Source organism: Cyanistes caeruleus, chromosome 11 (genome assembly GCF_971803275.1).
Source record: "Cyanistes caeruleus chromosome 11, bCyaCae1.hap1.1, whole genome shotgun sequence".
In the NCBI taxonomy this organism is placed as follows: Eukaryota; Metazoa; Chordata; class Aves; order Passeriformes; family Paridae; genus Cyanistes; species Cyanistes caeruleus.
The window spans coordinates 3,731,026-3,756,026 of record NC_141711.1 but is presented as its reverse complement, the minus strand read 5'-3'; positions in this window follow the sequence as shown (position 1 = coordinate 3,756,026).

The window sequence follows — 25,001 nt, the reverse complement described above, 5'->3', positions numbered from 1 at the left end:
GTTCATCATACTGGCTCTGTCCTTTGGATGGATTTACACAGAGTTCAGCCACCAAGCTACCAAAGGTGAAGCCCTGTGGCTGTCAGTAGCTCCCAAACAGCCTCCAGCAGGACCTACCATGCAGTTTTTCAGTAAACATGGCCTTAGCACCTCCAGGAGGCCTAGCAGCTCATTGGAAACATGCTGAACAGCATTTCCAGTATCCTGACTTTAAAATAAAACCTTGGAAGCAGCAAGTGTGCTGGCATTCCCAGCGCAGATCTCCTGCCTTCGTTACTGTAACATATATTTAAACTTTTAGTTCCAAAATAACATTTTACTTCCATACATCATTACATTCATTTAAGCATGGCTTCCATCTGAGCCAATTCCTCAGTCTTTCCTGCTCACCATGGGTGTGGGCCTCTGAATGCTGTGGATATTTGGAACAGGAGTGTTTTCCCAGATCCTCTGGCCAGTTACACCTCCCTCCCAGCCTTTACATCGAGGGCATCCTCCACCAGCCACTGGTGACTTCTGACTATCCCCAGCTTTCTGATCCTGTCTCCTGGTTCACTCTGCTCCCTGGGAACAGGTCTGGACAAGCCTTCCACATGAGATACTCGTGGATAATCTGGGGGCTCTTCTGCCTGGGGTTTGTCACACCCTGCTGTGACCCACAGCAGAGGCTTCCAGGTAATTTCCATTCCCTGGTTCCAGCTCCTACCTCCTCCTCTGGACCAGGCAGTGGGCCAGAGCCCAGAGCTGCAATGAGAAGTGTGGGTTATGTGCCTGCCATAAATGCATGTACAACCTGCTGTCCTCACAGCTGCAGCAGGGGCAAACATCAGCCCAGAAAGGAATTCAGCAATCTGGGGTGGGGTTTTACATAGCAGAGGACAGGAAGCTCCAACAATCCATGGTTTTCCAGATCATTCACGATGTTCCTGCTTTCTCAGTAACAACTCCTGATTTCCATGGCAACCCTCACATGCTTTGGTACGTGGTACTTTTTGCTTATGTGGAGCACTGTTCCCACTTGCTGGGATGACCAAGCTCCCCAAAGAGCCAACAGAAAGATCTCAGCACAAACAGCTCACCCTCTCCATCCTCCTGTGCTGGATGTGTATTTGTACATTTCCCTCTGCCTTGGACAGGATGGCATCACCAGGATTTACCCCACTGTCTGCTCCCCATCCAAGAGCTCATTTAACTTGGCCGTGGTTTCTATTTTAATCCCACACAGACATTTTTGGAAACACTTACTAAACCATTAACACATTTATATGAAAGGAAAGCTGGTGATTAGCATTTCCCCTCCCCCCACACACCCATCCTTTCTTTTTGTGTCAATTTTTTGGCTCAGGGGCTGCAGCAGAACGTGGTTACAGCCATGCATACAACTCCAGTGGGTGTAAACTCCTTCATGACATAAACTTGAGTTACCTCTACCTTGTTTTGCTCTTCCTCCACTTCTATTCACACAGTTCCACCAACACTCCTGTACTTGGAATAAGAGGAACATCACGAGCTTTACCCGAAGCTCAGAGACCAGTGTGGGATCTTCACCTGGGTTCAGCGTGGGTTTTTTAGCAGCCTGTGTGAATGGTCCATTAAAACAGTTGATTTGCCTGGTCTAGCCCAGATGTGTCTCCTTTCTACACCTTTTGAGATGTTTTTATAAGCAAGAGTGACTTCCAATATAAAGCAGCAGCAATTAGTGCATTTATTTATTTTACTGTAATTCACACCACGGCACTGGCAGTCTCTGATGGCCGAAGTGCAGAATAAATAAACAAAGTCCACTTGAGCTGTCTTAGATTTCTGCCATATGATGGGTCAGAGGAAAATCAAGGCTGCTGGGGGATCTCTGGCCACATGAGATGGTGTGTGCAAAGATGCAACCAGCAGGGCTGCAAATCAGCACAGAGGAGAGGGCTAGAGAGTGATGCTAAGGAAGCATAGCAGCTCAGAGCTGAGGAGGAGCCCCAGAGAGCTGCAGCAGAGCCTTTTCCTGGGTGAAAAGCCTTTCTGACTTATTTTCCAGCTCCATGGTTTTTCTTCCCTGCACTGAAGTCTCGTTTAACACTTCCTAGCATTGATCAAGGAGCTGCATTCACCGTGGAGGTGGTACCCAAGACCAAGGAGTCACAGGAGTGACCCAGGTGCTGCATCAGAAGACTGCAGAGGAGGGCATGACGTGAGGGTCTCCCCAGAACAAGAGCACCAGTGTTTCACTGGGAAAGATAACTCTGAATATATCCCACATCTGGGCAAGGATGCCAAATTAATCACCTGTGAGTCCTGCCTTTCATAGTTTAAAGTTCCCCCAGGTCCTGCTGGACATGGGGCTGGGACAGGCTCAGAGCTCTGCTTCCACTACAAAAGTCTGGCTTTTCTTGGACTTCTGTCTACAAATTAAACATCTGATAGAACAGTATCTACCCACATCTCTTGATATTAGCACTCGCCCGAGATGTCACCCTGCTATTTTCAGGAGAGACACATCACACTCAGAAGCATCACAGATGTTCATGCAAGACAAAAACCATAACTCTGACATGAAAGATTCATCCACATAGTCTCTTACAGTTCTGAGACTTCTTTGTTGCATCCAATTTTCCCCCTGAATTTGATGTATATTAACAGGAGAGTGGGAAGACGTGTTTCCATATAAAGCTCTTTCTACTTCCTCTGCTTTCTTCAGGGAAGAATCTAATCATTGCTGAGACAGCAGAGCCATCAGGATGGAGCAGGGAGGGAGTTACCCCCCTCCTTATGGGTCTGCACAAGGCAGCAGGGCAAACCAATATATAGATTAAAAACTCAAGGCCTTTCACTTGACTTACAGTGGCTACAAGAATAAATAAAAGCCAACTCATTTTGTAGAAAGCAGCTTTCAATATCTGTCATTTGCTCCTGGCCCTGGAAGGCCTGGACTCTCACCTGAATCTTTTGAAAAGCTGTTCCCATGGTGTTACACTGGGTAACAGCTTCCCACCTTCCCCAAGGTCTGTTCCTTGACACTGGCTGAAATTTCACATGTACCAGTGATCCTCAGAGCCACACAGGCAAGGAAGGACCATTCCAGGAGCTGAACTCCAAGGAAGAGGTATAAACCTAAGGGCCACACAAGAAATTGTAGCTGCTTCAGGCATTCAGAGGTGGGTCAGCTGGAGATCTGCTCTGTTTAGATGAGAGGCAGTGAAGCAGCCAGCAAGTGCTGCTGCAGCCAGGGCTGGCAGAACCTTGTCATAACCCATTTCCTAGGCAGAAAGGAGCCAGGTTTGCACCAGTGTTCAGACAAAGAAATGTGGGAGATGGGTCTGTGTGGCCTCTATGTACACACAAGGCCCCAGATGACGGGAAGGAATCTCATGAGCTGCAGAACAAAGACAGAGGTTGGGTTTTGGAGGTGGAAGGCCTTGGTGTGTTACCAGCTGCAGGTGGCCACCACATGAGCGAGGGAAAACGCGCCTGCGAGGGGAGCGATGACAGGTCCACAGCCATGAGCAATTCTCTCCAAGATGCACTTAGGCATCTGCTCTAGATTAACATTGTTTTACTTAAAATGAGCATTTGGGAGATATTTAAGCAGGTAAGTGGCTGCACCCAAGCATAAGGAAGAGGCATTGGAAAGCAGATGTGGGGACACTCAGCAAGTTGGATGAAGTCAGTGCCATCAGCAAGACGAACACCAGAGCACCCTGTGGGCTGTGTCAGGGGACACAAAGAGCAGCAGTGGCCCAGGTCAGCAGCACAGGATACAATCACTGCAATAAAATGCTGAGTAGCGAGAATTGTGAGAGTTTTGAAGAGCTGCAATAAAAAGGCTGAAAGTTGTTGGACTGCTTCAGCTAGAAACTGTGAACCCCGGGCTTTATCACTTGGAAAGAAGAGTCCTTTGTTTTTATGGCAGGATAACAATGCACGTGGCTGGTTCTCTGTAGTTAACAGGCATTTGCCAGCTCAGCCTGGCTGGGAAGGGGTCACGAGCCAATGTACTCAGCCCTTGCTTCCCCCAGTGTTCTGCAATATCTGAGTTTATTTTTAAAGCCCTGTTAAAAAAGCCCAAATTAACAACTAGCATTCAATCTCAGATAATACCCAAATACAGCCAATAACTACGCAGATGAATGAACCAGACTCAGGTAGGGGAGAAGACAGCTTCAAAGGCTGAGTGGTAGACACATGCAAACACCTAATAAATATGACAAAAAACCCATTAAACCAAGAGGAGCAGACTTGACCTTGAGGCCGAGGAAGCAGAAGGAAGCCACTCACGTGGCTGAGACAAAGGGGATGTCAAAGCAGGAGAGGAGTTTCCTGAGGGCCAGCACTGAGCAGTGACAGAGGCAGCAGCAGAGATTGTCCTCAAAGCTCAGAGCAGGTTTGTTCCTCTGCAGTGCCCAGCCAGAAGCCATGAGTTCAGTCAGGCAGCTTTGTGCACACAGGTAAAGCTTCAACTTTCTGCCCAAGACAGAACTTCAGCCTGGTGAACTCGACACAAGCAGGTGGGTCTGGGCCCACAGAAACTCTCATAGAATGGTTTGGGTGGGAAGGGCCCTTAAAGATCACCTTGTTTCTATACCCCAGTCATGGGCAGGGACAGCTTTCAGCAGGCTGCTCAGAGTCCCTTCAGTTCTCATCACCACCTGCCCCCCAGCAGTAACACCCCCTAAACACCCCTGCAAAACCCAACTCTGCCAGCACACGTAGAGCCAGTGACTGCAGTGACAGCCAGCAGCTCCTGCACAGTCTTCTAATTGCCCTAGCCTCAACCACAGGACATGGATGACAATCCCAGCCTGCTCTTTCCAGAGGCCAGAGCACAGGGATTTCACATACATGTCCTAGTTCAGGCTTTCCTCTCATTTATTTAAGAGACTTAATGCCTCCTGTGCTTGGATTCCAGGATTTTAATGGGTTTAGCTCTGTTTCCCACTTTCCTGCTCTGCATCTAGTACTTCAGCCCATAAATCTCTGCAAACACACAGCACAAAAACAGATAAGGAAAGCTGTAGAGCCATAAAATATGCTGGAAAGAACCAACATAAAATCCATCCAATACAAGGTTTATAACCAAGGCAAGAAGAGGCAAAGAAAGCCAGATTAAGCCTTGCTGTCAGTTTAAGTAAGTTGCAGAAAAGGTGCCATATGATAGCTTAATTAAGCCACAATAGATCTTAATCAATGATGATCACTCTGCTGATGGAAAAGCTTCAGAAGAGCAGATGAAAACAGGACAAGCCAAGTTTGGGATATTTTCTGCAAATATGGTGCTGTACTAATAGCTGAGATTCCCCCCCCTCCTCAACTCCCACATCCCTGTACACCTCTCCTCTACCAGGGAGAAGTATTTAGGAGGGATCTGATGGACCCATCTCCTTTAAGGGCTGTGTAAATGCCCATCCCATTAACCATCCCCTGGTACAGCGTGCATGCAAAACCTCACAACGCATCGCCCTCGGCATCTGTGCAATGATGACACAATTAACATGAATAACTATTCCACTCCATAGATTTAGTCCTTTTCCTCTGGGTAATTAAGATCTTCCTTCCCCTCCCCAACACTCATTTCAAATCCTCAAGGGTAATATGCAGTCAGCTGATTTTACATTTATCTCCGTTCTATTTGTTTGACACATTTCAAGCAAGCTCCACAAAGCCAAAACCTCCTGCTCGTTAATAGCATTCACATCACCTCCTTCTTAGCTTCTTTAACATGCTGCTTTTATTTGGTCTAATTGCAACTCTCAGCATGATTAATCACAACATTTTTGCGGGGAGCTGGGGAATTTGATATCCCAGTCCTCATATGGATCTGATCACAGTCCTGCTGAGAGTCCAGGCACACTTCCTGCAGTCTCAATGCAAAAGCTGAGTGTCAAACAGCCCTCCTTGCCACTGCACACTCATTACCAGTGCTGCCACATTCACCCAAGTCCCAAACGGGGATAAAAGATTGAAGGTGGATAATGTGATCCCATCCTGGGAAATGAAGCTTTTCTCTTACAAAAGCCTCCTTGCAGGTTGGCTCCCTTCTCAATTAAACCTCCAGACCTTCATCATTTACCAGGTAGAATCACAGAATCATTTAGGTTGGAAAAGAGCTTTAAGACTGTCAAGTCCAACAGCAAAAAGCTAGCAGGGAAGCTGGAAGTTTAAAGAGCTAAAATTACATCCAGGAGGACCCTCAGTTCAAGGGGCTGAATCTCTCTGGAGAAAGACTGCAGAGCTGGTAAGAGACACGATGGAGAACAAGCTCAGAATTCATCTGAGTTAATTTTTCTTACATGCAGAAATACAATCACCACCAAAACTCCTCATATCTTACCTAAGTTTGATTCTTGCAACAGCTACATCTTTGAATTTTATTTTTTTTTTCATTTTGCAGTTCTACCGATGAAAAGTTTTTAAATCAGCAATCTTAGAATATCAACCTTATAGAATTCAGCGTCAAAGCTCCAATGGATTTTAAAGAAACATAAAGAGCATCGGTGTACGTTTCTGAAGCATCATCTGGAGGTCACACATTAATATTTGATGGTGACACAACCTTGCCTCCCACTGGCAGGAGCAGCAGGACTGTGGTTTGCTTCTCCACTAGAGGCACAATCTTTCCCAGTTAACCAGTGATGTAGCATCTCATCCACTTTCCAATTTACCAATCTCTCTTCCTGCCCCATAATCAGCTGGGGAAAGGCCCAGGCTGTTTCCCAGGAGTGAACTTTCCTTCTCCCTTTCCTCCCATCGAGGCAGAATGTCAGACCAGATGAAAATCACCAACAGCCTCTCCTACCCACTGCTCTCCCAGGCTGCATATTCTCCACATCATTTGCTTTGTAAAGCCCTTTAATTAATCGGCAAAGGCCCACTGATTATCACCTACTCAGAAAACACCATTTGAAAGCAGGGAATTAACTGCAGGCTCCAAATCTAACCCAGAGTTTCATCCTCTTCCCGATGATCTCCTACAAGTGCTATTCCCCTTTCGGTGCTAGAACAGATGTTATCACTTGGACGCTGAAAGGCTGAGAAAGCCAAGAGCTAAACACGGGATTGGGGATGCTGTGTGAAGGGGAAAGGACCTTTTGATGAGAGGCAGAAGATGGAGCAGGTCATATCCCCCATATCACACACGTGGAGGGGTTCTGGGGCTACATGGGCAGGGATTTCACAGACAGGGAGCTGTGAACTTCCCATGGATGGAGCTGCCTGGTCACCAATCCATAAAACATCCCTGCTCCAGCCAGCAACCACCGACAGGGTGAAACCTGCAGGACCACAACAGCAGAAAGTGCTAAGTGTGTGATAACAGGATATGATGCTCCTAAAACCCTCCACCTGAAATCTCTGGTTGTTTACTGAGCATTTTTGACACATGCACATCTGCAGGTCTCTGTAGCCCTGACAACAGGCTGCAGGTGAAACGGAGTTTCTGGGTGTGAGGTATTCACCCAGCAAAGGCCTCCCAAAACAAAATGGGAATACAGAAAAGCCCCCCAGAGCACAGGGCAGCCCTGCCAAAACCAACACCTCACAACTTCTCACTTTTCTCAGCTCATCTCTGTTCAGATGCCTTTTCCAGATGCCCAGACCCAAACTCCTCCCCACTCCCACCGGTGCTTTAGCTGTGACAAACATCCCTGGAAATGTATTGCTGCTCTGGAATCACAGCCTTTTATTTGTGTTTGAGTTTCTTAAGGAAAAAAATACTTTATTCCCCCAAATACTTTTAAAACCCCATCTAAGCCACCATTAACATTCTAAAATACTGTTAAATTGCATTTGCACAGGTACACACTGTCATGCTCTGGTACCATTACTTGGAGAAATGAAAGCTTTATGGATCCTGTCTCACTTCTACTAAAATAAATTCAAAATATCTACAAACATGATAACCGACATTATCTAAGATGAATAAAAGGGATCTGTAATTGCAGTTTATTATCCAACCATACTCTTCCTCCAAGCTGCCCAGGGACAGCAGGAGCCAGGGATCTTCTGCTGATGCAGGTGATGCAGTAGAAGTTTTTGCATACACACAGAGGATTGCAGGTCGGTGTCTGCACAAGCTTGTCTCACCATCCCCATCACTCACAGCAAAAAAAACCACCCTCAGAGCAAAGGGGGAGAGAACGAGCCAAGGCTGGGAATTTTCTCCCCGCTGTAACGTTACGCTACGCACAGTCAGAAAATCTATCAAAGCACTCGCCTGTTTCAGCTTTTAATGTGCTTAATATAGACTTCTGAGGAGTCTCTCCAGTTCAGACACAGCTGACTCGAGAGCACAGCGTGAGCGTTACTCACAGCCAGCTTTGGATCTCAGCAGTAGGCACGGAGCAGTGTGGGGCACAGCTGCCAGGCAAGTCCCTCGCCTGCCACCCCCCCAAAGGCTCCTCTGGCCCCAGAGGGAGGGACACAGCGTGCCCTTGCTCTGGCACACACCAAACACCCCTTTCTGCTGATTTTTTCCCCCCTCTAATAACTCAGTCAAGCGCATTCTCAGGTGAGTGGTGCCTGGAAAAGAAGCAGCAGAAGGGACAGCCCTTACAGCTCAGTGATGGCAGATTTGACACCAGGTGCTTGGTGCTGCATGCTGCTGTTCAAACAACCTGAACACATCCTAAGGAGACACCAGGAACCATTCTTTCCTGTATAAACACCAAGGCCAGAACAGGTACAGATCACTGAGAGCATTTCCTCATGGGAACCCACAGACCACACACCAAATTCAGCCTTCTTTAGCTCAGCACGAAAAGAACCCAAACAAAACACCCAACACTTCCTTCCTCAGCAGCATCAGCCAGCCCACAGGGGGCTTCTGGCAGATTTGGGACAAGGAAGCCCATGAGCAGCATCTGTTTCTCACTGCTGGAGATGTGCACCATGCCCAGGATGGCACCAGCATCAGGTGAAATTGTTTGTGAGAGGAAAGAGGCAGTGGAATACACACAAGCCCTCGAGCACCACTGCAGGGAAAACAGGCTGTTATCCCCTGTCCCAGCACACATCAGGCGTTCTTGGGCTTTTGTGAAATACAGGAAAATGAGAAGGAACTCCCACAATAAGTGCTTGAAGCAAACCTCTCTGGTTTTTTTCTGCACACGTCAGAACTTTACCAAGCAGCAGAACCACAGGCAATTTTGCACCAGCTTGGCCCAGCATTTTAACTGGGGTCCCCCGGGAGCTTGTGTTGTTTGCTCCATCCTGGCACACGTTCAGACTGTCCATCCACAGCGACTCACCTCCCTCCTCTTCTCTTCCTGCCCAGTTCAAAGGAAGTTGCATCTTCCCAGTGATTAGCACATCAGGCAGTCCTTTCTGTGCAGCTTCTTCTCTTATCAGTAGCCCATTTCCTAAAAACAAGAACGTGGAGTGAGGAGGGGGGAAGGAAAAACCCCATCTGCAAACTACAATCTGGTTGTTCTCCGTTGTCCTTAAAATATTAACTCGACATTGACATACTGGAGTGCTTGCTGCATGAAACCTGCTGCGATTGGGGATAACCAGGACATTACAGAGGGCCATGAATCAACTCAACTGCACAGGCTTCAAGTCCTTTTGCTAGGCAGAAGTGAAATATGCTCCCTTACAACCAAGTGACCATTTCCGTATTTTTTCCAGTTATCTCCAGAACATTTATTAGATTAGGGGGTTTTATTTATGGACTCTGAAACGGTACTGTTTCCCAGTGAAGCGTTTGTTATCTGTTTAATGTTCCTTTTGTTCCTCTGGACATTTGCATTTATTTATTGTGATTCATTGCTGCACAGGTACCAGGCTCCAAGTACCTACAGTTTTAAATACATTCACAACACACACATCTTTGCCATTTAAAATACCTTTCCTCTAACAGCCTCTCTAGAGCCAGAATATCTCCATTCCCAGATGAAACCTGAGATCCCAGGATCAAAACTGCTTCCACGTGACAGGTACCAGTAACCTTCCAAAAGCATTTGTGCAACCCTACACAAGTTACTTCATTGTTTGGCACATTTATGGGAAAGTCAGAGCTTGTTACATCTGATTTATTTAATATAAGGCCTCATAAATAGGGCTTGTTTCTGCAATGCCTGGTATATATTTAAATAAATAAATATGTATGTAAATAATTGGGATGTTATTTACCCCCAGATAGGCCCATCCAAAGTTGGCCATGTTAACATGAAGATTTCACCTGTTCCTCTGCCCATTGTCAAGGTTTAAAATTTGGCTCTGTGCCTCCAAGTGATTTGAATTTAGGACTGAAGGCAGAACTTTTTTTGCCTGAAGCCAAGCCCTCAAATCCAGATGCAAGTTTTCCATGAACTGATTTGTTTAACACTGATGCAAAGCAAAGCCTGGGCTGGAGGCTGGGGACCTGAACTGTCTGCAGGAGCAGGGCCTGAGCAAACAGAGAGCCCACTGTGCTCCTGCCAGAAACAAAAACCAGCAAGTTGCCAAAGGAAACCAGGCATGAAGAGTGTCTCCACCCCAAAATACCAGATTTCAGCTTTTGCTGGACTTGGATGAGTGTGTAATGTAACTCTGAACATTGGTCACCAACCCTACAGCTTTCCCTGGAACAGATGTGGTGGGTGCGTGTGCACCCCCATATTCAGAGTTCCTGTGGTGCCAAAGGTGCCACTTCTTATAATGTATGTTTTACATTTCATAGATATCTTTAATGCCTCTCTCTTAGAAAAAAATATGGAACCAAATAACACATGAGCAAAAGCAACATTTACTACATGGCATTTGCATGCTTCCGTGGAATTTGGGTTTATACTCTGGGGACCCTTGAAATCAAAGTTCTTTTAATTAATTAATGCAACCAGTTGATTTGGAGCAGCCCTGTAAAACAGCTGGAAATTCAATATATCAGGGCTCTTTGGAAGAGGTTTTTTGTTTTTCCTGACATGACTACCTGTGGTTCAACAGATGTTCATTTGAAAAAAACAAGCAGGAAAAGGAAGACACGGGAAGAGTATTTCCCCCTCACCCCAGATTCCAACAGCAGGGGAAAGACAACACAAGGACGTGGATTTCCAGGAAATTGGGATGTGCTGGGGGCTGCTGATCCCCACCCCACAAACAGGAAGGGCACCTGAGGGAGCCCCAGGGATGCAGGAGGGCTCCCTGCGGGATGAGCCAGGGAAGGGACACGCCAGGAGAGCACACAGAGCGATGACAACACGAGGTGAGACTGCAGCAGCAGCCCCTGCCTTATGCTAACACCTCGCAGGCATATTATCTATCAAGAATTCCACCTGGAAAACCACTAATAAAATAAGTCAGGCTATTCCCCGGCAGGGGAATCAGAGCTAATCAGTGAAAGGATGCCTTCCCTGCCCCTTTCAGGCTGCCAGCACAGGCAGGAGCTGCTCACTGGAAGTTTTCCCTTTAACACCGTGCTGGTCTCTGAAGGAAAATCCTCGGCTGCTCTAATTTCTGTGTTAATGGCACAGCACCACCCATGACCTGAGGAGCTTGTCCTGGGGTGACTGACATCAGCCAGAGATGCCACCAGGAGCTGGGGACACTGAGGGAGCAGGGCACTGCAGCAGAGGCACATTGAACCTTAGCCCTTGGTAGCCACCAGCCCACTTCACAGACAGGCCACATCTGCTTTTCAGGCTCTCTCAAAGAGCTTTTCCTATCTCCAGCAGCACACCAGGCACGCAGCAGGGCACCTGCTGTAAACAAACCCACCCTCAGCTGCCACCATAGCAGCTCTGCCTTTGTTGACTTTAAAATTCTGCTTTTGAAGACAGCAAGGGAAGAAAACAAGAAGATGCGATCCTGGCTGCGACTCTACAACCATCCTTTTTTCCCCCTGGCTTATCTCATTCCACATATGTAAAGAACCACAGGCAAGACATCTCTGAAAGTAAACAGGCACCAGAGCATGCTGTGTCCCCTCCAAATCGGTGGCCAGCACAGGCAGCTCTCCTTCATTCAGCAGCAGGTTTTTAATCCGTGCCTGAGGAAGGGAGGGACCGCATCAGGCACTAAGGATCAGGGGCATCTGCTGAGAAGCTTTAGCTCTGCCACAATTGCTGATGGCTTTGGGATCAGTGCACAGCCCAAACCCAGACTGGGAAAGCACTGCTGGTCCTTCAGCATCTCCTAAGCAGGAATTTTGCCACCAAATCCACAGAACGGGTGTAAAGTCCTTCACTTGAAGGAAGAATTTTAAAAAATCCCCCCCAGTTAAAACAAGGGATCTGTTTATGAGCCCACAATAAATAAGAGCAGCTCTTACAATGGCTTGAGAGAGAGATGTGCATGTGGAAGGGTGGGACTGAGGTTGTCAGGGGTGCAGGTGGTGAGGGAAAGCCCGGAAATGAGCTGTTCTCCATGTTCAACATTTCTCCAATCATTTTCATATTAGCATATCTCTAAGTGCATATAATTTTCACATCAAAGGGTAATTTTTTTAGGTATTTAAAAAAAAAAAAAAAACAACAAAAAAACCCCTAGGATTGAAGCAGAGAATAATTTCTTTCCTGAAGTCTTTCAAGCAGCTCCTCTCTATGACATGACAGTAAAATTACAGAGGAGACAAGTGTTTAGAAAACTCTTCCCTGGAATTCAGATTATTCTTCAAGCACACAGTAAAAAAGGGTTCAGCCAAACTGTGACAGGAAACATAAAGAAAGTCCTGGGAGCACCAATCTTACTCAGGAGCAGCCTGAATCCTCTGTCCATTGTTTGGGGGCTGAGATAATTCTGAGCTTGTGGTTGGGAGGGAAAACTGAAGATGAGTCTGAGCCCCTGTCTCCCACCACTCCTTCCCAGCTAGGGTGTCCCTGTGCTGAAGCTGGGAGAAGCTCTCTCCCCCTGCACTGCTCATCCTTTGCTCTGCAGTCTGCAAGGCTCTTTTACTCCTCTGGATCCAGACAGGGGCAGCATGGATGAGCACCAAGCACTTCAACCCTCACTAGAGCCCTGCAGGGCCCCTTTTCCTCTCCCCTGCCTCTTGCAGCAGCTCGAGGCTGGTCTTGGTGCTGTGTTCCAGCAATCTCAGGAACCAGGCTTGGGCAGGAGCTCTCCTTTAATGAGATTTTATTAAAAGACTCTATTACAAATAGCCACTTAAGCAAGTGAACCTTTGGAGCCTTTAGTCCATGATGTCAGTGCTGTGGCTGGATGTTTCCTGGGAGTACTAAACCTGATGCTAATATAGGGCTGTTCTATATGACAGCTATAAAACTGCTTAAACGCACCAGGCAGGAGGCCAGCAGGGCTTTTTGTGGCTATCAGGACTTGGCTAAAGGTCCCCTGCAACAAGGCAGGAGGAAGGAGGGCCCTAGGCAGGCATTCAGCTTTCCCTCAGCTCTTTTGCAAGGCTGGAAAACCCCCTGAGGCTGGAAAAATCCACACAGCAGAGGCTCCGCAGCAAAGCCTCTGCATCCGCAGCCAGATCTCCTGTGGCTGGAGAGATTATCCATCTCTGTGCCCTGCCTCTGGGGCTCCTGAGACAGCTCTGCATGGTCACCCACATGGGATACATCAACCACCTCTCCCCCTGCCTCCCAATCGTGGCCAGCAGCTGTAGGAACACCCAAAATTTCTCTGAGCCCAGCGGGTTTATTGTCACATGGAGCATCACCACTGACACCAGCCTGGATTGTTAGTCTGCCCTCCACCGCAGAGCTGCCTACCTGCCCTGTCCTCACAGGCATCCCTGGCACTGCACGTGTCCCCTGGCAGCTGCCTGCCCACAGCAAAGCCTCCTGTTTGCAAATCACACCCAAGATACACGAGGAATGCCAGCAATGTTTGCCAGCGCTTACCGATATTAAAACCAACAGCAGAACTGGTCCGACCCACCTGTCAGCTGGGGAGAGATAAGCGGAGGGCATAATAATAATGCACATTAATCACGTTTTAATCTGCGGTTTTCCACCAATAGGTGGCACCAGCAATTTTTGGATGTGCTACAACATGGTACATCTGTTCCCTTGCCACAGGGCACCCAGCCCGTGGCAGGGCAGGGAAGATGGATGGACCATCCATTGCCACCGCCCAGCCTCTCTCTTCTTCCTTCCAGGAGGGAAAGGTTGAAACTCCCACAAGCCAATTTTTCCTTCCCCTAACAAACTTATATCCAGGAATAAACCTAACTTGAACGAGTCTTTCAGGGAATGTGAGTCTGGAAGCTGTATGCAAATAGATCAGAAAAAATTGCTTGAAATGGAAGGACAGACTAAGCCTCTGTAGGAGACACAGCAAGAACACAATTTAACACAGCAAACCCAACACTTCTTGTAACTGAGGCTGGCCACTCATGTGAAAACATCTAAATCACAGTCTAACACAATTTAAATGTATCTTATAAATATATTACCTTGACTGGAGCATCCTACAAGGGAAAACATCACACCACACGCGTGCCCAAGACACTCATGCTCGATCTCTGTACACACAATAAAGGAGAAGCAACCTCAGCCAGCTCCAACCAAACCTGTGGCCAGCACAACTTCACAGGGAAAACTTCCCAGAGCCAAGACAAGGCTGGAAACCACCTGGGAAGCAAACTCCAACCAGCTATACCACACCACTACAGGTGCACAGCATCCAACCACTTCAGCTTACAACTCTATGCAGCTGAATTCAGCCTGTATAAATTATTAAAGAGTCTGCAGAACATTACACAGTTCATGTAGTTAATGATTATAGTTCAGTGTCTAGGTCAGATATAATTAGATGTTACATTAAAATAGCTTCACAGAGCCATTTATTCTGATTTAATTACTTAAAATGATAATATAATGAGCAGTGCTTTCAAAGAAAAAAAGAAATCTTTTAATGAGCTCATTTTAAGTTAATATAAGGCAAATTAATCATTTAACAAAATGCGGTGAGAAGACAAGTTCATATTTCAAAATATGTTGTGCCTTTGTCAAGGGGGCTTGTTTATTACCATGCTGGGAAAGACACAAAAATGGGTGGCTCTTGAAACAACATCACATCCCACTGTACAGCTGCAATATCTTTAAACCATATTTTCTTCCTTCCCCAGATATACCTGCTGTGCCAGAGCCCTTTGAAATACAACCTGAGCAACAGATTTATGACCATCAAACTGTGTTTTTATTCCAATGTGGAGCAGAGCAATAGCCATGCAGAGCAGTCACCCGAGGAGGTGAGCTCCTGATGAAGGGTTAATCGTGGCTTGGTTCATTAATCATTCATTTGCTGGCTCAGAAAATTAGCTTTCACTTGTTTGTTTGCTCAAGAAGCGATAAGCCCATTCCCTCGCTAGTTCATCTATTTTCTTCCCTTTGCATTGTTTTAGAGATTTTAATCCTTTCCAATTTTTGTAATCAGTCATTTTGGTCTTTTAGCAGGAGCGTTTCCAAGCGTGCAATTACTGGAGTGAAAGCAGGCAGCTCTGTGCAGGGAAGGAGCAGCCTGTGGTTCATAACCCTGCCAGCAGCCCCAGCCCTCCCCTTGTCCCACCGGGCACCCCACACAGCCCCCAGCAAAGGTGTGCCCACCTCCAGAGCCGGCCCATTCCTCTGCCAACAGCACTCCCTGCGCTTCCACAGGCACTTAAATAAACATTTATACAGGGGCTAAGAGCAAGGCATGACAGATGGAGTGGTTTGCAGCTCGTGTCCCAGCCACTCACCTCTTCTATCCTAACCTGGAACTTCAGCCTAGCTAAGCCAGCAAGGAAAACCTGGAGATACTTGTGGAGGAGGTAAAGGGGAGGGGTCCTGCTCCCAAGACTCATTTCTTTCTCTCAACACAGACCTGCCTCAATAAAAGGTTTTCATACATTTCCACTGCATCACCTGCCAAACACGTGCTCTTCCAGCCCAGGCATCACTTGGATACCTCGGTGAGCGAGTGGAGACTGCCTGTCACACGGCAACTGCACTCCTCCCACCAGGAACATAAATAATTTGGGGCTACACATTTCTTCCTTAGCACATTGCCTCTGCTCCCAATTAGGCAAAGCCGAGGGCTCTGAGCTGCCGTGCTTCCTCAGCAGCGGATCCGGGAGCGGAGTGTGGTGCTATGACAACACTCTGGGTACCATCCATCTCCCAGGTGGCACAGGCAGCCTCTGGGTGCACCCACCCGTGACCTCCCAGCCCCTCCCTCCCAATTACCGGGGCTTAGCTGGGCTGCATCGGGGATATCACTCTGCCTTTGCTTCTTTCTTTCCTCTTTTTTAAATCTTTTCACACAGCCCAACCCAGCCAGGTTTGCAGCAGCAAAGCCCCCCTGGCCTGCTGCCCACATTTGCTTGTGGCAGTGGACCAAAGCAGGATGTGTGCAGCCCAGCGTGGCCTCAAACTCCACTCGCTGCTGCTTCCCCTTTTCTAGCCTGAAACCTGGGTTTTGAAGGAAAACACATCCCTGAGCCTCAAGGCCCCAGCATGAAGCTCGTGTCACACAGTCATTAATAAGGCTTTCCAGACAAATCTGACTGGAGAGATAATAGGCTTAAACAATTAGAAAAAGAAAAAAAAAAAAATTTAAAAAAATTTATGTGATGGAGTATTTTCTCGTCCTATTCACTGTAATTATTTTCTAAATGTAGATCATTATATATGATGCAGGCAGCGGTGTTCCAGAGCTAATCAGGCCATATGTTTCCACATTTTGAAAAGAAAACTAATTAAAAATAAATGAAAAGATTAAAAAAAGAGAAGGTTTGTGAAGAGGACTGGTAGGTTGGAGAGGAGCAGTGAAGGAATCTTTCAGGAATGTATACATTCACTCCGCTCGGCTCTGCGTTTTGTTTTCAGAATTGTTTCTGGCAGAAACCTAAAGAAAAATATGAACCAGATGTACAAGGAAATAGTTTCTTCATCAGAATGAGAAGAATAGCTCTCTGTCTGCCAACAGACTTGGAGCCTTTACATTTTACCAAGGTGATGTTAAAAATACCCTTCAGCGATGGGTTCTCCTTCAGCAGTGCCAGAGGCAAACGGGACACAGGGAGAGCATCCCTGGGAAGGGGGATGCCCCAGGAGAGCATCTGCAACTCCCCAGGACAGCATCTGCCCCTCCCAGGTGCCCTCAGGTCTGCAGAGAGTGGTGGCACATGGCAGAGCCAGCAGAGATCCCACAGCCCTGGCAGTGGCAGGCAGGCAGCCAGGGCAGGGCAGGGCTGGCTGTGTTGGGGCTTCTCCAACCTCTCCCAAGGATTGGCAGTGCCAGGGGCTCAGTCCTGAGCCAGGGCCTCGTGGCACTGGGGGCTGCACAGGTCCCAGCTTTCCCTAAGGGTTCAGGGGACCACTGGCTGGGCTGGGAAAGAGCAGGTTTGAAAGTCTCATCCAAGAGCAGCCCTTGGCAGAAGGGAGGTGGGAAGAGCCCTGCCTGCCCCTGGGCAGCAGGGATGGGGGTCCAACTGATAGCCCATTCATTGCCCCCTCTCTTGCATTTGCCAGGTAAAGCAAATCCTCTCCAGCTTCTCGTTTCTCCTCTGCTCCAAGGCTGCAGCACAGGACCTGGGCTGATGGCTAATGGCCCAGCCCTGGGCTGGCCCTGCAGGGTCCCTCCATGCCCACCTCCCCTGGGCATCTGCACCACATGGTAGAAACATGAGCAGCATCTCTGCTGACACAGATCCTTCCCCAGCCATGCTGGAAAGATGGGAAATGTCCCAGAAATGGGTCAGCAGCTTCATCACAGCATCTTAGCAGAGGTGTGAGGAGGGCAGGGAGTGAGACCGAGTGGTGGGGAGAAGAAATAGTAACAAATTATTCCTCTGCTGCCAATTACTGACTCATGACAAAACCAGCCATGGGCAAGAGGGCAGGTCCTGAATGCTGAAGTGATTCCATGCCTCATCCTGGGGCTGTGGCCGTGCCTGATCCACTCCTGGGTCACTTCTGTGTTCCTGGGGTACCACAGGGTGCTGCTGGGACAAAGAGGATCCACCACAGCAGGTGACCTTCAGACACCCTGGGGTTCCACCCTGTCACCTGTGGGTGCTGCAGAGGCACAGCCACCTCAGAACCCCCGGTGACTCCAGTCAGGTTGGTGGCCTGGCAAGGGAGCTCAGCTGGAAATTAAATAGGACAGGAAGAGAGCAAGAGAGAGCAACCAGGGAACTTTAATCTCATTAAATACACCTTGAGGCTCAAACTAATTTTGCCAGGAGGAGTCTTTTTCTTGCCTTTAACCTTGCTCCAGCCTCCCTGCACCAGGAACAGGCTTCACAAGGACTTGTCCTTTGCTTTGGGCAGGTCAGAAATCTCTCTGAATCCTCCTGGGTGCTGGATTTGACAGGAGGTGGGAAAAAAAAGTGTGCTGATCTACTGAAAGCAGCTTATTTTGAGGGAACCACGTCAGCTTTGATGAACAGAATTGCTGATGAGGATCTCCAGCAGCAGTAGCAGGCAGTGGCTCTTCCGTAGGCGTTTGTTGTCCACAGAAGATGAATTTCTGTCTCTCAACAGTTTTTAATACCAGTAGAAAAAAAGTTTTCCAAGGTTTTGTAATTAAAGGTATGGAAACCCAAGGCCTCACTACAGTAGTATTACAGGATCTTTGTTTTCTGGCCAGCACTACTTTAAAACAAACAAATGTTGCAAGCTCTGGAGTTGGCTCAGCAAATTGGGTTAGTCCTCATAGGCACTAGCTAACACAAAGAGGGAGAAGTTTAATTTTTCTGCACTGAAAAAACCCAGTTTCATCAGTTTGAAAGCCAGCAGCATCAGCTTCCCAGGTCTATCACAACTTCCCATAAATTAAAGAAGCTCAGTTGTATTTCACAAAGCATCTAAAGCAGCAGAGATTTCACATGGGACACCCGGGAGAGAACTTTAACAGCGCATGTTTCATGGTGATTGGCAAATTATCAGGTCATTGCTCCAACTTCCACAAACATCAGCAGCCAAAAGCAATAAAAATACAGGTTTTGGTCTCGGGAGCCTTCAAACTATTTTCCAGAGTTTAACTGCATGACAAGATGCTCACTACGACACTGCAGAAGCACTGAGCTGCTTAATTAGAATAACACAGATGCAGTTCGGTTTTTAAGTCAATCAGAACAATAAACATAGAACCAAGAGATTTTCATAAGAATTAATCAAACGTTTTCTTTGCTTTGTGTTTTAAATGGAATTTTTTCTATTTTGTCAGCAGGTAACCCTGAAGAATCACATTCCTTCTTCAGCCAAGGGGCATCGCTATAGGTGGCCACTCTTCAGCTTACCTGGAATTTGCCTCATTCAATGGTGTCAGCACTAGGAAAAAGCTCCCACACACATTTCTTCCAGCTCTCCCATCTGACAGGCGAGCCAGCATACGCACGGGGCGGATATCTCCAACCTCAACACTTCCCTGACAACGATATCAAGAAAAAAACTCCAGGGGTTTTGTTAATAGAGAAGAACTTCAAACATCTTTTATTCCCGGATTTAAGCAGGCTGTAATCCTATAGGGTTGATTTTTCTCTCACTGGTGAGAACAGATACCAACGAGTTGTTTCCTGAAACACTCACAACTGCTACTGATGCTTTTTTTTTAAACCTTGCTTGAAAAACTTCGAGTTCCTCAGAGCAACCTGGAGCCTGACACTCTCCCTCCTTTCTCCCCCAGCTTTGGGAAGGCTGCTGCCTGCACTTGAGGCAATGGGGCACAAGCCTGTGTTGTGTTTTGCCCCAGAAGGCACAGCTGGGTGCAGCCCATCTGCTAGAGGAGACTCCAGATGCAGGCAGAGCATCCTCCTCTCCCTGCTCCGTGCTTGTTCCCTGTCTCTGGCTCTGCCCTGCCTGCTCCTGCCCTGCTGCTGTGCTCTCCTGGGGCTGAGCAGCACTGCCAAGGGGATAAGGGGCTGCGATTAGGAGCTGCAATTCCCTGCTCGTGTGGGCTGGCAGAAAATTACTGCTCAGCCGGAGAGGAAAATAACATCTTATTTACCGTCTCTCCTGGGACTCGTCTGAGGGCTGAGCAAGTGCTGACTCACAGACTGCAGAGAGGTGCCGAAATGCAAACCCCAGCTGGGAGCTGGGAGCTGGGAGTTGGAGTTTGGAGTTGGGAGCTGGGAGTTGGAGCTGGAGTAGGGAGCTGGAGCTGGGAGCTGGGAGCTGGGAGTTGGAGCTGGAACTGGAGCTAGATTTGGGAGCTGGAGCTGGGAGTTGGAGCTGGATCTGGGAGCTGGAGCTGGAGCTGGAGCTGGAGCTGGGAGCTCTCCTCAGTGCTGGCAGAGCCCCACACCAGTACCTGCAGCTCTTTCTCAGCCATCCCTCCCATCCCCATGGACCAGAAATGGGACCTTCTCCCTCCAGCCACCTCAGGCAGCTGAAGGCAGCTTGTGACTGTCCCTCCACAGGCAGCAGGCGTGCAGCTGGCTCAGCCAACACCCTCAAAGACCCGGGGTGCATGGCTGGGGCTGGCAGGGACAGGCAAGGGGCCATCACACACTTCCACCCCACAGAGCTGCCAAGAGAGCCAGGAGTTTTAGGAAAGGACCCTGCCTCCCCATTTCACTTTCCTGCTGGAAACATCTGGTCTGCTTGGCACCTATGCTGCAGCAAATATAGCAGAGCATCTTGCTCGTGGGCACGGTGCCACCGTGACAGATGGGTATGAGCACAGGCAGCCAAGAGACCTTGTATCAGCATCAAGTGTGTTTGCTAAGGGCAGGATTCGCAGCCAGAAATGTCAAAATGGCTGAGTTTCCGTGCCTGTAGATACCGGGGAGGCGAGACTGTGCTAAACCAGCTCTGGGCAGGATTAGCTCTGGAATGGTGGGGGGAAACTCATTTCTGCAGCTACAGAGCATAAGTTTCTGGTCGCGTGGAGCTGGATTAATTTCTGGCTTGGGGATGTTCCCGCTGCCTCATCCCGGTTCCAGGCGAGAGAGCCCACAGATTGCCCTGGAGCTGGCGGGACACCAGCAAGGCGAGAAAGCCACAATCCCACAGCCAGGAGGGACACGGGCAACAAATTTGTCTTCGCAAAATGGGTTAAGAGACCTGCTCTCAATTAACCCCAGGTCAGCTCGGCAGGCACAGGGAGGTGTCAGCACATCCCCGCTGTGCACACCCTCGCAGCCCCGGGCAAAGCTACGCCTGGCTTCGGCGGGCCGACCGCTGCCTTCATTTTCCATCAGGGAAAGAGCAAAGGACTAATTGCACTAATTAGCGTTGCCCTCATTTCACAGCAATTTCAGAGTGCTGAGCCCCGTGGCGGGTCGGGAAGCAGAGAGGGAATGAGGAGCAGCAGATGTGCAGCAGGAAAGGTGTGGGATGGGCTGGCCCTGGTCACTCTGGGGTGGCATTTGTCCTTGGAGCAGCCACAGGATGTGGCCACAGCAGTGACAGCGGCAAGAGCACGGCTGAGCATCCCTCATCCTGCATCCCATCCCTCATCCCACATCCCATTCTGTGTCCAGCATCCCATCCCTCATCCCGCATCCCATTCTGTGTCCAGCATCCCATCCCTCATCCCACATCCCATTCTGTGTCCAGCATCCCATCCCTCATCCCGCATCCTGCATTCAGCATCCCGCCTCCCATCCCACATCCCACATCCTGCATCCCATCCCACATCTGGCATCACATCCCTCATCCCGCATCCCATCCCTAATTCTGCATCCAACATCCCATCCCTCATCCCGCATCCCATCCCTAATTCTGCATCCCATCTCTCATCCCTCTTCCCGCATCCTATCCCGCATCCCTCATTCCGCATCCCATCCCTCATCTCGCATCTGGCATCCCATCTCTCATCCGTCATCTCTCATCCTGCATCCCATCCCTCATCCTGCATCCCATCCCTCATCCTGAATCCCATCCCTCATCCTGCATCCCATCCCTCATCCTGCATCCCATCCCTCATCCTGAATCCCATCCCACATCCCACATCCCATCCCGCATCCAGCATCCCGCAGCCTCAGCCGGGCCGGTCGGCAGCGCGCGGGACGGATGCGCAGCGGGGTCGGGAGGGGGATGGAGCAGTGGGGACACGGAGGGAGCTGCCCGTGCCACGCTCCCCGCTGGGCACAGCCTGCCCTCCTCCCGCTGCAAGGAGCCCTCGCTGACAAGTGATTGACTCGGCCATTGTGGTCCTGCCTGGTCACACAAACAAACACGCTCCCTAGGAAAATCTCGGCTTTCTAATCCCAAAGGCGCTTCCTGTGGGAAAAGGCGGTTGGCTGCTTGAAGAGGGGACAGAGAGGCATGGGATGAGCTATTCAGAGAGGATGGGGGGAAATGAAGAGCAGGGCAGGGATGTTTTTTCTCCCACACGGTTACAGCCTCTTTCCTCAGCTGGTGCTTTAAGAAAAATGTAATGCAACACACCCGGGATGGGAAAGGAAGGAGAATTGGCAGGAACCAGCATGTCTGCACTTGTTTTAAATTTTTATATTTATTAAAATACTCTGGAAGTCTCTTGCATTCCAGCAGCCTTTGGAACGGCTCTGAAATGTTACATACAGGGGAATGCTTGATTTCCAGCAGCTCCAGACAAACACATCTCCTGAAGGGACTGGTAAGGATGGGCACAGGAGTGACTTGTCCATGCTTAACCCCATCTGTGAAATGTTCAGTATTCTCCAGTCTGAGCCCTTCTGGCAGAGGCAGGAGTCAGCAGCAAGCTGGCCTCAAGCCTAACCATGGGGGTGCTTGGATTGAGGTGTTTACAGAAACATCCAGCACCTCCAGTAGCTCTGACAACCTCCAGCAAACAGCTGATCTAAGAAGGATCATAAGGAAAGTAATTAAATTCTGAAATGCCACTAAAAAGACAAGAGATGGAGACAGCTGGCAGTGCCCTGACCCTCTGTGCTGGTGCCAGGAAACAGCCCAGACCACAACAAACTGGTGAAGAAGGCAAATGCTGCCCAGACAGCCCAGTTTTGTGAAAAAAAGACACTTAACCAGCTTCCAAATCTGCCTCTGAGCCTCTGAATAGAACACCAGGGAGGCACAGGAGAGATATGCCATAGATCAGGAGCAAACTCACTGCCCAGTACCAAGGATTAGCTCTGGTGCCTCCTTCTCTGCAGTGATGCTCATCCTCCCTGCCAGGGCTGCTCCCTTCACCTCCTGAGCACTAAGAGCATCAGACCTCCAAAATATGTTTTTGGGGATGTTTTTGCCTGCAGCAGCCTGGAATCCACCCAGTGGCAGGGATTGCTGCTGGGCAGAGCTGAGGCTGGCACAGGGACACTGCTGTGGGCACTGCCAGCAGCAGCACAAGGGGCTGGCACCTACAGACAGCTCTTTCAGCTGTGCCAAACAGCCTCGGTGGTGGCTGAGGAAATCAGCTCCAGATCAAAGCAATGCAAAACCCACTGGGAAAGTGACCCGCCCTCCCTCCAAAAAAAGTTATTTTGGAAGAAATCCTAAGTGGATCCAGGGGAAGGAGGAGAGGCACAAGTGAGAAAAGGGACAGAAAAGAGCAGGAGCTCTCCTAGGCAGCTGAGAAGGACAGAATGGAGAGGAGGGTGAAGTCCATGCAAATACCAGATGAGGAATGAATATTTTGCACAGATTGGGATGGGATTGCACAGACTGAGCCATACTGTTCCTTAAGACCTTCTGACTTGCCACAGTCACTTTTTCAACTTTGAAATTCCATCTGGAATGCAAATTCAATGCTGATTTTAGAAGTGCATGGCAGCTTTGGGGACACAAGAGCAAACAAAAGACCTGGCTGCAGGTACAAGAAGAAATTCACCTTTTGCCTTTCATTTTGGGGAAAAAATGCAGATCTGTGGGTCCAGATAGGTGAATTCCTTAAATACACACAGCTGGTTTATACAGAACCTGCAGCTCCAGCTGACTGACAAAACTCACTCTGAATATCTCGAAATGCCATAAAATATAGGAAGTGTGTATCTGATAACCATGTCCTACAACGAGGACATCCTACAACACAGACATCCTTTATCCCCCTGCAATTACCTTCACGCGGCTCTGTCTTATTCAGCAGCTCTGTGGTCTCCAGACTTTGGAGATTTACCTCTTTACATTTACTTTTTTCTTTTTTTTCTGTTATGAATATTGCAGCTTCTGAGATAAAAAGAGGCTGGGAAGAAAGAGAACTCTTTACCTGTGAGGAATGAACAAGAGAAATAAGAGGACACAGAAAAACCACCGAGTTTCTCCATGTACTTTCTTTGCATCCTTTGTATTCCCCAAGCTGCAGAGAAAGCTGTAAATCACAAAACCCTAGTTCAGGACAAAGTTCCATAAGGCATCAAAATAAGTCTGTGGTGCTCATAGACCAAATAAATTAAGAGCATCCAGCAAAGACCTAGAATTTATTACTGGCTACCAGAACAGACCCAAACATTCTGCTGTTAAAAAATTAGGGAGAAGCCTGGAAGTGGCAATAATCCCCCAGCTCAGAGGAGGAGGAATCTAACTTAGCATCCTTCTGGTGCTAATAATTAGAAGGACTTGAGAGGCCTGAGGGAGGTATTAGGTTGTTTACAATTTGGCCTTTCCAGATAAATTAAGGTCTATTGGAAGCCAGCAGAGATTTCCCAGGAGGGGTTTGTGTCCTGCTGGGCAGGTTCTGTCCAGGAGTGCCCCTTGGACTGAGACAGAAAACAGCTTTAAATGGATAAAAAATGAAAAACAGGCTGAATTAGTCCAAGAAAAAGATCAATATCTATACAGGGCACCTGAAGCTGGTACCAAAGCTCTGCCTGCAGAAAAAGAGGAAGGCTGGAGCAGTGTTCCTGTGTGTGGGATGGGACCTCACCTTGGATGGATAATAACAGTGCCTCCCATCAGCTAACAGCCTCCCTGGGAAAGAGGCAGAGGTGAAAACAGCATTGACTGTTTTAATTCTTTCCTCCCAGCTTTGTACTGTTTCGTCCTAAATGACACAACATGGGACTTTGATTGGACAGGCCCTAGGTGAGTTCTTCCCCAGAGATGACAGTTAATGCCATCTGAAGGGCTGCCCAAAAAGGCTCCTTTGGAAAAGCTCTTTCTCCAGCTAACCTCCCCTCCAATTTAGTACTTTACATCTGAAATTTCGAAGCCAATTTTCTTTTTACTGGAGCTTTAATGAAAGGAGCAAATTATTTATAATGGCAGTTG